The 12,729-nt window shown below is 48.8% G+C and overlaps 1 protein-coding gene across 10 annotated transcripts in view; it reads left to right on the top strand.

Annotated features, from left to right (window-relative positions):
- Window positions 1–12,729, top strand: part of SBF1 (SET binding factor 1) — a 2,512,102-nt gene that overhangs the window by 1,368,519 nt on the left and 1,130,854 nt on the right. The window lies entirely within an intron of this gene.

Here is a 12,729-nt window from a genome sequence, read left to right on the forward strand (position 1 = left end):
ATCCCCGACGCCCTCCCTCTTGTCCCCTTGACTGAGGCTCAGGAACAGCGAGATCTGCAGGAACTGCCAGGAACAGAAGTCTTCAGCTGCATCTTTTTCTTCATTATAAGGTACTGTGAAAACCTGACCGATGGAACCGGCTATAACCGGGGATATAGAGTTGCAAAAAAGGAGCCTCGAGGCTCCTGTTTTCCATACGACGTGCGGAAACACCATGCTCAATTGGAATTGCAACTCTATAGTGGAGCCGGTGAAATCACCTTATCTAATTACAGCTCGTAATTACAATTTTCAATCGTAAACAATTCTTACTCAAGCCTTCAAAGCCTTGGAAGAAGAGCGTTGTTGCTCGAAACACGTGTCAGCTGTGTTGTTTGATTAAATATTGCTCAATGAGCGCTAACAATTTCTTGTGTGCGCAATTTATGGAAGCAAACTAGTTTTTACAAATACTAAACAGGTCTACAGTCCAGAATAAATTACTACAGCTCATTAGGATTAATACGCAACCATACCCTGACTTTGTTTTCACACAGGAATTGTTCCACTTTTGCAAATTAGTTAATCTTGATGGATGATTTCTATGATTGCTTTAATTGAACTGTTGTTTTCTTCACCTGAGATTTGTCAGTCCTAAGAATTTAGTCTTGTAAATATATATATCTTTTGTCTGTATATACCTTCAACAAATTATGTTGCATGATTTTGAACTATGTTATATGATTTTGGTTGTTTTTAGGTGTTTCTTTTTCTTCAAGCATATTAACATTAAAACTTGAACTCCATTAGAGTGTACTCACTCTGTTCTCTTAGTGACTTCTTGAGCACTGATTCAAGCCCTTCTCCTCAAGTACATAATTTTTTGTAAACAATCGACAATTAAATGAATATTGTTCTTTATGTGGATTCTCTTTGTTTAATTAGTAAACTTTTAAAGCAGCAGTGTTCTTTATTTGTGTGTGTTAGCAATTGGTGTTGAAGAAAACATTGTATTGCATCTTATTTCTTCATAACTGCATTGTTCATTTGTCACTGTAACAGCAGGTCTCTCTTAAGCTGTTGGCCACGGTAGACGCCACGTGTCTTTAGTTGAACAAGCTCACTCCTAGGGACTATACCCAGGACACCCGGCTTGGCCTATATTGAAACGTCGGGCGCTTCAGCGCCGGCGCTTCAAAGCCAAGACAGTCTACGCCGGTCCTGGCTATCTTCAGCGTTAGAGGCTACCTCAGGCTTTTCTCATCCTCCACTCGGGCAAGGCATCCCCCTCTTTTGTTTGAGTTAAGTATGGGTTTCACATACGAGGGCAAGATGTTGTATGACCTGCAGTGCCAACTTCGCATGGCTAGTTGTCAACAATTAGTACAGAATGCTGTGGCTGAAAAAAATCACGTGCTCAAGACTCACAGCACCCCCCTAACGCACACCGAAAACCAGGCTCCTGTTAATATGAAAATAACAGAAAACCCCCAATAAAATGCAAAAGAAGGAAGGAGATGAACTCATCACTAAAGGAGAGCCCATCTTCAAAAGGGAACACCACCAAAGAACTAAATGTGTTTGCTAAACACCAGATTCATGAATAAACACGCCCAATGTATCCGCGATTTAATCTTAGAGGACGACCTAGACATTTTATGCCTTACAGAAAAATGTCTCCAAGATCTCATTGGCCCAACAAGTGCCAAGGCTGTACTAGAGGGATGCACTATTTTCTTCAAAAACAGGGAGTCAGGGTTTGGGGGATTTGTGGCTGTTATAGTCAGGGATTCAATCCATATGTTCCCTGCTTCAACAACTTGCCAGGGATACAAGGTATTCCACTTAAAGCACACCCCTACAAACGGCTGCAATAACATGATTGTGGTCTACAGACCCCCATCGTTAACGACGGATTTCAATGAAAAAATCATGCAGCAATTTAACAATCTTAAATGTACCAACACAGCTACCCTGGTGTTGGGAGACTTTAATAGATGGAGGGGAAACCCCAAGAATAAAGAGGCTATCAACTTAGAGAAGGTACTGACTAATATTGATTTCAAGGTAATCAACACAGAACCTACCACATCTAATGGGAATCAATTAGACTGTGTTTTCACTTATAATTTGGAAACTCGTATGAAAGAAACCACTCCGTGCATTTGGTCAGACCGCTTTGAAGTGACGTTTGCTGTACACATTAAAGATCCTCAACTGAAAAACAGCAATGAGCAAAAAAATATACAGAATAGAAATTTCAAGAAAATAGGGACAGCACAATTAGAACAGTGCATTAACAAGGAGTTGAAGGACACCAAGGATGGAGACGCATGTGAGGAAATCATTTGAAAATACCTCTCACATACACAAGTTAGTTGATCAACTAGCACCCATCAGGACTAAACTTGTCAGAGCGAATAAAAACCAGCAAAAGTGGTTTAATCCTGAGTTCGCTGAGCTGTAAAGAGGAAAAGAGAGGGTGAAACAACCATCTGAGACTAATAAGGAGAACTGGAAGGATATAGAGAAGCTATATAAAAATGGCATCTTTGAAGCCATAAAAACAGTTTTAATGACCAGATTACATCAGCCTCCAATTCAAATAGCAAGCTGTTTGAAATACTTAAATCCATGGAACAACCCAAAGCCCTATCCCCACCCTTCCTACCATCCCAGGAGGATTGTGAGACGGTGCAAGAGGCCTTTGCTAACACAATCAAGAAAGCAAGGAAGATAACAGCGCAAACCGCATCCAAATCCCTGCTATGCCTGCAGCCCCAGATAAATCACTGAGCAACCCAGAAAGCTCTACATTTCACCCGATCAACACAGAGGATATGGTAAAACTACTGGCATCCATGAAACCCACCTCATGCGCAGAAAATATTCTCCCTCAAAATGATCCTGGACACCAAAGAAATCTTTGCACCATTGCTTTCCAAGATAGTGAATGCTTCCTTTAGAGACGGAACAATACCAGAAAGCATCAAGGCAGTCACCATCACAACCTTGGTGAAAAAACCGGGCCTGGGTCAAAAGAACCCAGGAAACATGTGCCCCATAACTAATTGTAACTTTCTACTCAGTCATGGACAAGGTGGCTACCGCTCAGCTCCGAAGATATGTTGAGACAAAAGACATTGTGCACAGTCGACAATTAGGTTTCAGGGCAGCCCATAGCACAGACAGCTATGTTGGATCTGCAAACCCATATGCTGAGCATCATGGATAAAGGCAACACGGGCCTACTCTTGCTTTTAGATGGCAGCCCAGCTTTCAACCTCCTGGACCATTAACTGCTCCAATGGGCTCTGGAGAATGTGGCCAACTGCTCTAAAAAAGCTACCAGATGGGTGACTTCATTCCAAGCAGATAGAGCATCTAAAATCCATTGGGGAGAATAATTCTCACAAGAAACGCCCATTTTCTCTGGTGTTCCCACAGGGTGCTAGTCTGTCCCCACTCCTTTTCAATCTTTACATCAGGTGTCTCAGCATGGTGCTCGATAACATCAGAGCTTTTTTCACAAACTATGCAGATGACACCCAGCTGGTGATGGAATTGAGTGGCTGTTCCATCAATGACTGCACTAGGGTGGCAGCACTATATAACCTCATTGAAGCACGGATGGAAAGGAATTGGATGTGTTTAAATGGAAGCAAAATAGAGATGATCATCTTTGGATCCCACCAAGCCTGTGCCAAGCTAGGCCCAGAATATGAATCGTTCAATATCAAAGATTCCCAGATCTTTGTGGCAGTTAAAGTGAAAACTTTCGGGCTTTTCTTGGAAGCTTCCATTGGTGCCGAAGCACAGGTGATGTACTAAAATAAAAAATGTGTACACTACCTACTTTGAGGGGATTGGGTCATCCGACGTATTCCATATATATGACAGTAATCACCACAGCTGTGCTGCTTCGGAAAATTTTCTGCGTCCTGCGTTGTTGATGTCGATGCGGCGTCCCCGACGACCTCCGACGGCCAATGTCACCTGATTGTGATGAGTAGGACGTACGACGCCCGTAGCCTCAGTTCTGTTTTTTCCGCGAACGTGTTCGCTTCGTGAATCTCGGTACGCCTCGACTCTTTGGAGTTTGTTGTATTCTTCTCAGTTCTTTGAACCTGTTCGGCTTTTGTGAAAACCTGTTCGTGACGATGTCTACCTCGTCTTCAACCTCGCGTCCGGGCTTCAAGAAATGCGGGAACTGTGGGTCCAAGATGATTGTCAGTAGGTAGGGTGTCTAAGCCCAGGAAGTCGAGGTCTGCAGGGCTTTCGACGGATGATTCAAGAGGCGACTCTCCGTGTCATCGTCGGAGGTCCGGTGGGTCTCCTCCCAGGAGTCGGTCTCGCCACTCCTCTGCCTCTTCGAGGCATTTCCGGAAGCGCCGGCATCGGTCGCCTTCCCCGTCCTCTTCCGAGGACTCCGCCCGTCGGCGGGTCGCTTATCCCACCATGCAAGAGACACCGGAGGAATGGGCTTCCTTCGGGAAGAAGATGTTGGCGATTCTTGAATCGCAGGGCACCGGTCCGTCCGTGCCTCCGAGTGGGGTCGGTCGTGATCGGTCGAGAGACACCGCTCGCACGCCTTCGGGCTCGAGTGGTCATCACGGTTCGCGGAAGAGGTCCTGCACAGACAAGGGTAACCGTTCTCGCCATGCCCGTTCCAGGTCCCGGTCCTCGATGCGCTTGAGGCCGCGTGATCCTGTGCAGTCTTCGAGGAAGACTTTGATGCCTGTAGCGCCGAGGTTGTCGATGACCTCTCTCGAGGCTCCGCCTCTGAGGAGGTCGTCAACGGACACGCTCGGAGCTCTGGCTTCGAGGCCTGTGTCGACGCCGCCGATGCTGGCGGCACTGCGGCTGACGTCTACGCCGATTCTCCCGGCCGCACCTCATTCGGCACCCTCGACGCCTTTCGAGGCGGTGGTGTCGGAGGGGCCCCGTGGCACGGGGGTAGCCCCTAGAAAGGCTCTGGCTAAGGTCAGGCATATCTTTGGTCCCCGGGTGTCTTCCTCTCACCACCTGGAGTACATTTCAGAGGGTGATGAGGGCTTTGATGAGGGCTTGGTTCCGGTTACAGTGCCGGATGAGCTTCTCTCGGGCCATAGCCAATTTGATGACCTCAGGCAGTCACTGCATGATGCCAGTGGACTGGACACCTCTCTGGAGGTGGAGTTTTGTAGGCCAGAGCCTGGCACTCATGCTGATTCTTCATACCAGCGCCTTATGTCTCGGGTCACCGAGTACTTGGGATAGTCGGCTCCCCCAGTGGAGTTTGTTCAGGATGATCTCACGGACATCCTGACCCGGTACTGCCGTTTAATATGCTCTGCAGAGAAGGGTGGCGGTGGCTTGGACTGCTCCGGAAAGTCTCCCGGAAGTGGGCAAGTCTTTGTCGCGAAAATACCGTCCAGCCAGTAGCGACCCCTGCTACTTGTCCAGGCACCCCACTCCGGAGAGTTTGTTGGTGCAGGCGGCTACGGCCCCGGCAAAGCAGGCGTCGTATCCTACCATCCCTCCGGATAGGGATGACAAACATTTTGATGGCTTGGCGAAGAAAGTGTTTTCTTCAGGGGGTATGGCGCTTCAGGCGGCCAACTCCGTATATGCCTTGTCTCGTTTCACACACACTCTGTGGAACTGTGTTGCATTAGCAGCTGAACATATTCCCGAAGGGGACGAACGGGATGGTTTCCTTGCTATGGTTCAGGATGGCAAGGATGCCATGTGTGAGGCCGTTCAGTCGGGCTAGGACATGGCGGATTTTGTCAGCCGGTCCATGGCGGCGAGCACTGTAATACGCAGGTTTGCTTGGTTGCGGAAGTCGGGGTTCGCTCCTGATGTGCAGTCCCGGCTCCTCAACATGCCCTTTGACGGTGAACATCGTTTTGGCAGCAAGGCTGACGAGAGCCTTGAGAGGTTGCAGACCTCCAAAGCTGCAGCAAAGTCGGTGGGCGCTGCAGTTCGACAACCTCTGCCTTTTCGTCCTAGGAGAAAACAATGGAGGGGAGGTTCCTTTCGCTATTACTCGTCCTTCAGTAAAGCGAGAGGAGCTGTCAGTCAAAGAGGCCACCGTAAGAATGCCAGAGGTGGAAAACAGGGTACTCGAGGTGCCAAGGCCGCTCGGGCAGTTGCCTCTTTGCCCTCAGGCAACGCCGCAGCCGCTACCACCCAGTCATGAGGCCAGGTTCCATGGTTAGCCGGTTGGGGGAAGGCTGGCACAGCATCTTGTAGAGCGGCGTGCCATTACTTCTGATGTGTGGGTTCTGGAGATCATTACCCACGGCTACTGTCTTCCCTTTCGTCAGAGGCCTCACAACAATCCACCTGGGAACCTCTCTTTGAAGAGTCCGGATCCGCTCCTTGCGCAGGAAATTCAAGCCCTGCTGGAGAAAGGCGCCATAGAACTGGTGCCTGTAGCGAAGAGGAACAAGGGATGGTATTCCCTTTATTTTTTTATTTTGAAGAAAGACTGGGGATTGAGACTGTTAGGGAGAATTCTCTGTTTAGGCCGAATTTCCTAACCTAGTGAGTCCCCCAGCAGCTTTGCTGGATTTTTGGGGTTTAATTTTTTCTCCTGCCAAGAGTGAGACTCTCTTACCCTCACTCTTGGACATGATTTGAGTGTGTTCCTTTGACTCTAGATGTGTTTAATGGGCTATGGGGTCTTTTACTCCATAGGGCTTCATGTGTTTTTGTGATGTGTGTTACACAGCACCCTCAGTGCAGTAACACAGGGGTGTCATAGTGACCCCCCAGTATAGACTCCATACCCTGGGACTGACTACTGTCTCCCAGGGCATGTAAAGTCACCATTGACTTTACTAGTCTTGAATTCTGAACAGAACCATTACAAACCATCATATTGTGGATGTACTGGCTGGGGCAATTCGATTGCCCCGGGGTCTGTTAGTCGAGGGGGCACGTCTCTGTCCCCCCTGATCGAGTTTTGGCTGGTGGCAGTAGATACTACTTTTTATATTCAACCGCAAATATTTCTCTATGGGATTTTCCCATTGTTCGAGGCTACTATCTTTATTTAATTTCGATAGCCTCGAACATACCACCGGTTTATTTAATTATTATTAATTCTCCGGTTGGTATTTTTTGCCAAAACTCGGTTCTAAAATGGCGTTGGTGTTCTCTTCTGTGACTCCAACCCAAGTCGAGCCCTTTGTTCCACTTTTTGGTGGCCTTCTCCACAAAAGCCCTCCAAAGTGGTGCCACTCTGTCTGGGGTACTTAGGAGGGGTGGAGGGGTATTTAGGCACCCTGGACTGAGCTGCCTAGGCAACTCAAGTCGCACTCCGTCCTGATTGGCCCAAGTGGTGAACCGGCCGGTTCACCACTTAGCATGTTTGAGTGACAGCTAGGCTGAGTTAATTGGGGTTTTCTGCATAAAAGCAGGGCTTTGGGGACTGGAACTTCAGAAGTCGCCACAGGACCTAAGAACCCGACGAGGGAGAAGCTGAGCCGACCTGCCACGACGATACCACCGGTGGAGCCCTGCTGGACCGTCTCACCACTTTTCCCAACGACAGAGGAGATCTCCCGCCGGAGTGTCTTATTCCTTTGACTGGTGGGGATAACCAGTTTCACCGTCTTTTCGCCTTCCCGACGCATCTCGTGGCCGCCTTGCCTGTGCCAAGCACCCGGGCAACCGGAATACCACGTTTTACCACGACCGCGAAATAAAGGGGAATACCTTTAAACGGAAAACTCTGCGGCTGGTTTCTTCCCTGGCAGTGCAACGACGTTCAGCTTTCCTCCAAGTCGAGATCTTCTCTTCCCCTGGACGACGCCGAGACTTGCACCAGCTGCCAGGAACAACTGCCATCGCTGGAGGATCCTTCCCACTTAAGGTACCGTGTTCCGCCTGGCTTCCCTTGCCACCGACTGTACGGGGTAGATTTAGCCTCCGGCTTTCGAACCTGGGTTAGCCTGGGACACCCTGGCTAAACTTTTCTGAGCCTCTCTAGACTCTTTTCGAACTCTCTGCAAGACTTTCTAAGCCTAGTGTTAACTGTGTGATCCTGGGCCCATTTGTGCTCTGCTCTCTCTAAGAGTGGGCCCAGCCTATGGACTTTGGCTCACAAGTGACTTTTGCTCTTCTGCCTTGCTAATAGTGTTCCTAAATCTTAGAGTGGTGTATCTGTCCATATTCTGTCTTTTTCCCTCCCTTCTTCATGAACTTATTGGACTGCCATCTATAGTTAAGCGCTCACCTCTGTCTGGAAATAAGTGGTGTTAACTAAGACTTATCTGAAAAGGAATAAGGGTTGTATATATTCTAATAGTAACTGTGCTTAGAGTGTTTTACAATAAGAGTGCTGGAGTGTTTCAAACAGTGTGTTTTTAAATAAATAATTATATACTTTGATACCAAAGCTCTGGTCAGTGTTTGCTTGTATTATTGTATCTGAGTGCCTATTGTGTATACTGCCTAACTCTTATGGAGGGAAGTCTGACTTCTCAGCCACAGCTACCAGGTAAATCTGGGTGGTACAGACTTCTACCAAGTGGGTTTACTGCTAACACCTGTAGTCCTAAATCTTTTGCAGTGTTCCCAAAGGGAACTGCACAGTTTTCTGCCTAACAGAGACCCACCATGGACTTGCGCAGTTTGAACAAACTCCTCAGGAAGGACAAGTTCAAGATGGTTACTCTCTCTCAAGTCCTCCAGGCCCTTCAACTTCAGGACTGGTTGGTGTCTCTCGACCTCAAGGACGCTTACTTCCATGTGCCGATCCATCCCAAACACAAGAAGTACCTGAGGTTCGCGGTTGGCGACTTGCATTTTCAGTTTTGGGTCCTGCCGTTCGGATTGACCTCCGCCACGGGGGTTTTCACCAAGCTCATGGTGGTGGTGGCAGCGCATCTCAGGAAAGGGCGGATTCACGTGTACCCCTACCTGGACGATTGGTTGATCAGGGGGAGCTCTCCCGAGCAAGTCCTGGATCATCTGTCCGTCACCTGCGACTCCCTTCACAAGCTGGGCTTCTCCCTCAATTTAACGAAGTCCCATTTGATGCCAACAGACCGGCTCTAGTACATCCGAGCAGTGCTCGACACATCCCTGGGGCTGTGTTTTCCTCCCCAGGTGAGGACTCTTCACATTCAGCAGATGGTGCACAAGTTTCAACTTGCCCAGACTCCCAGCGCCCGAGTTCTTGAGACTGCTCGGCCTCATGGCATCCTGCATTCTTCTGGTGCCAGAGACCAGGTTGCGGATGAGATCTTTGCAATGGCCACTCAAGCTCCAGTGGTCTCAGTCCTCCGGCAGGATGTCGTACCCTGTTCAGGTGCCGCCCTAGGTCGCCCAGGATCTTCGGTGGTGGGGCGTTGAAGGCAATCTGATGAAGGGGGCCCCATTTTGGCTGCCCTGGCCAGAGGTGACGATCGTGACGGATGCATCCCACACGGGATGGGGAGCTCATGCCAACGAGTTGACAGTCAGCGGTCGTTGGTCTCCGTCGGAGTCCAGACTCCATATCAATCTGTTGGAGCTGAGGGCCGTCAGGCTAGCCCTGAAGGCTTTTCTGCCAATTGTGCCAGTAAAGAGTGTCCTGATTCTAACGGACAACACGGTGGCCATGCACTACCTCAACAAAAAGGGGGGCGGCCAGGGTCACTTCCTCTGTGCAGGGAGGCGCTGCAGCTCGAGTTCTGGGCCATCCAGCAGGAAGTTTCGTTCTCGGCTGTTCATCTGGCCGGAGACGACAACGAGACAGCGGACGCTCTGAGCTGGCAGTGCACGATCTCTCACGAGTGGGAGCTGGCTCAGGAGATTCTTCTGGAGCTGGAGATCTTCGCCCTTTGGGGGACCCCCCCAAGTGGATCTCTTCGCCTCCAGTGTCAACCGGAAGTGGGAAAGTTTCTGCTCGCGGGAATTTCCTCCAAAAGGAGCCTTAGGAGACGCGTTTGTGGTGGAGTGGTCATTCCCACTGGTTGTACGCGTTTCCTCCAGTCCCCTTCATCCCGCAAGTACTGCGGAGGTTACAGAGGTTCGGTTCCCGGATGATCCTCATTGCTCCGGCGTGGGCCCGGAAGACGAAGTACCCGGACCTTCTCGACTTGTCCATCTGCCCTCCACGTCGTCTTCCCTACCGAGACGATCTGCTATCACGGGAGGGGGTCAAGTTCTCCATCCAGAGGTCAGATCCCTCAACCTTCACCCTTGGCTTCTGAAAGGTTGAGGTATAAGGATTGGGACCTCCCTGAAGACATGTTGGAGGTGTTGCTCTCGGCCAGAAGGCCGGCAGCAAAGTCTCTGTACCGTTGCCGCTGCTGTAAATTCTGCGACTGGTGCAGAGTTAAGAATTTGGATCCTTTTCAATTTGACATTCCCATGGTTCTGTCTTTTGCTTTCTTTGGCCCACAGGGGCTTGCAAGTGGGGACCATTAAAGGTTACCTGGCGGCGCTGTCCATATTTAAGCACTCGTCCGAAGAATGTTCCTATTTTAAGATTCCTTTAATTTCTCAGTTTTTGAAAGGGCTCACTAATGTGTTTCCTCCGTCACCTTTTCTGGTGCCAGGTTGGGATTTGAATCTTGTTCTTAAGTTTCTTATGGGTGCCCCGTTTGAGCTGTTGCATTCTTGCCCTTTGAGACTGTTAACTCTGAAAACTGTTTTTGGTTGCGGTTACTTCCGCTCGCAGAGTGAGTGAGTTACAGGCACTTTCAGTTAAGCCACCCTTCACTGTGTTTCATAAGGAAAGGGTTGTCCTTTGAGTTCGTCCTGCCTTTCTTCCGAAGGTGGTTTCGGAATTTCATTTGAGCCAGAAGGTGGTTCTTCCGGCGTTCTATCCTCCTCCACACCCTGGTAAGGAAGAGGAGAGGCTCCATAGGCTTGATCCTAGGAGAGCGTTGAGCTTTTATATTTCGCGCATGTCCCGGGTCCGAGTGGACGATCAACTTTTCATTGGTTACGCTGGAAAGTGTTTGGGACAAGCTGTGACAAAACAGGCTTTGTCTCATTGGATTATTTTAGCTATCTCAGAGTGTTACCGCTTGGCGGGTAAGGACCCTCCGGCTGGCTTGCAGGCCCATTCTACCAGGGGAGTGGCTGCGTCTACTGGCCTGCAGAGGGGTGTTCCTATTCGTCACATCTGTGATGCAGCCACCTGGGCTTAAGTACATACTTTTGTGTACTCGATTCCATCCGAGGGCAGGATCTGGCCTTTGGCAAGGCAGTCCTTTATTCCGCAATTTGATTGAGCATGCTAAATTTGTGTTCTAAATTCTTTTTCCCACCATGGGAACTTTTTCCCTCCTTGCTTGGTACTGCCTTGGGAGTCTGTCATAGATATGGAATACGTCGGAGGACCCAATCCCCTGGAAGAACAAGTTACTCTCTTACCTGGTAACGTTCTTTCGATGGGATGGTCTGACGACGTATTCCATATCGCTCCCTCCCTACCTTCCCCTCTGCAGAATTTCTTAAGCGATTGCAGCTTGCGTTCCGCTAGGCCTTGTGTGTCTGACTGGCAGAAAACTGGTGTCACACGTTCTGGGGGCAAAAACTACAACTGAGGCTACGGGCGTTGTGCGTCCTACTTATCCCATCGGATGACGTCGGCCATCGGAGCAGGTCCTCTGGGACGGCGCATCGACGTCATCGACGCAGGACACAGATGCCAAAAATCTTCCGAAGCAGCACAGCTGTGGTGATTACTGTCATAGATATGGAATAAGTCGTCGGACCATCCCATCGAAAGAACGTTACCAGGTAAGAGAGTAACTTGTTTGTCTCCTTAAAGCCATCTAACCCTACCTGAGTAAAGAAAATTGTGCAACCATCGCCAGAGCCACAATACTATCCCCGTAAAAAGAAAAACAAGAAGAGAACACCTTACTGCCGACAGAGTAGCCCTTCACTGGCTGACCGTGGAGGGCAGGATCCAGTTTAAAATCAATCATGACTCCAGTCCATAGATGCTTGATCAGGAAGGCTCCAGCCTACCTTGAACAAAGGATCACCCACCATGTACCTAGGCGATCACTTTGATCGGCGGCCTTGGGCCAGATCACTTGCCTTCCCCATAAGCTGTCAAAGGGCCTGGGTAGGGCTTTTCCAGTGATAGCAGCACAAACATGGAACAACCTACCCTTACGGCTTAGACTCTAGACCAATCGTATAGCCTTCAGAAAATTCCTGAAAACACACTTATTTAAGTGAAGGTGCTGAACAAGTTATCCAGCCATGTTTCCTTGGCTGATTCATCACTTGTCCTGTTTTTACATGTATGTTACTCTGTCTTCATGTTTGTGCCTTGATGCCTGTGGGCTTCGGCCCAATATAAACCAATAAAGAAATAAATAAACACAATTATTCTGGATAGACTAACAGCAAATCAGGGAAAGCAACACCCAATTGGCGATACTCATATATTTATCCTAACAGGAATAGTAAAGTGAAGCCAACAGCATTACTGTTGAGGGAAGTGGCAGAACACATTCACATGTGAATAACCTAACCTTATATATCATTTTCAGAATAGTGCAACTGACATTGAAGGTAAGTAAGAACTTTTGTAGCTGTTCACTCTGTTACAGTTACCAACTTCTTTTACAAGTAAGTAACTTTCGAACACTTATTCTTTTCAAGGCAGAACCCTTTTCTTATCCAGTCCTTGCCTTATCCTATAGCACGAGTTCAATCAGAGGCAGTAGAGGGACCATAGTGGTCTAGGTGCCAGCTGTAGGCTGGGTGCAATAGGGTTCAGTTGCAGGCAAAGTCAGAGTTCCA

The sequence above is a fragment of the Ambystoma mexicanum genome, chromosome 12, assembly GCF_040938575.1.
Source record: "Ambystoma mexicanum isolate Mex_15411 chromosome 12, UKY_AmexF1_1, whole genome shotgun sequence".
In the NCBI taxonomy this organism is placed as follows: domain Eukaryota; kingdom Metazoa; phylum Chordata; class Amphibia; order Caudata; family Ambystomatidae; genus Ambystoma; species Ambystoma mexicanum.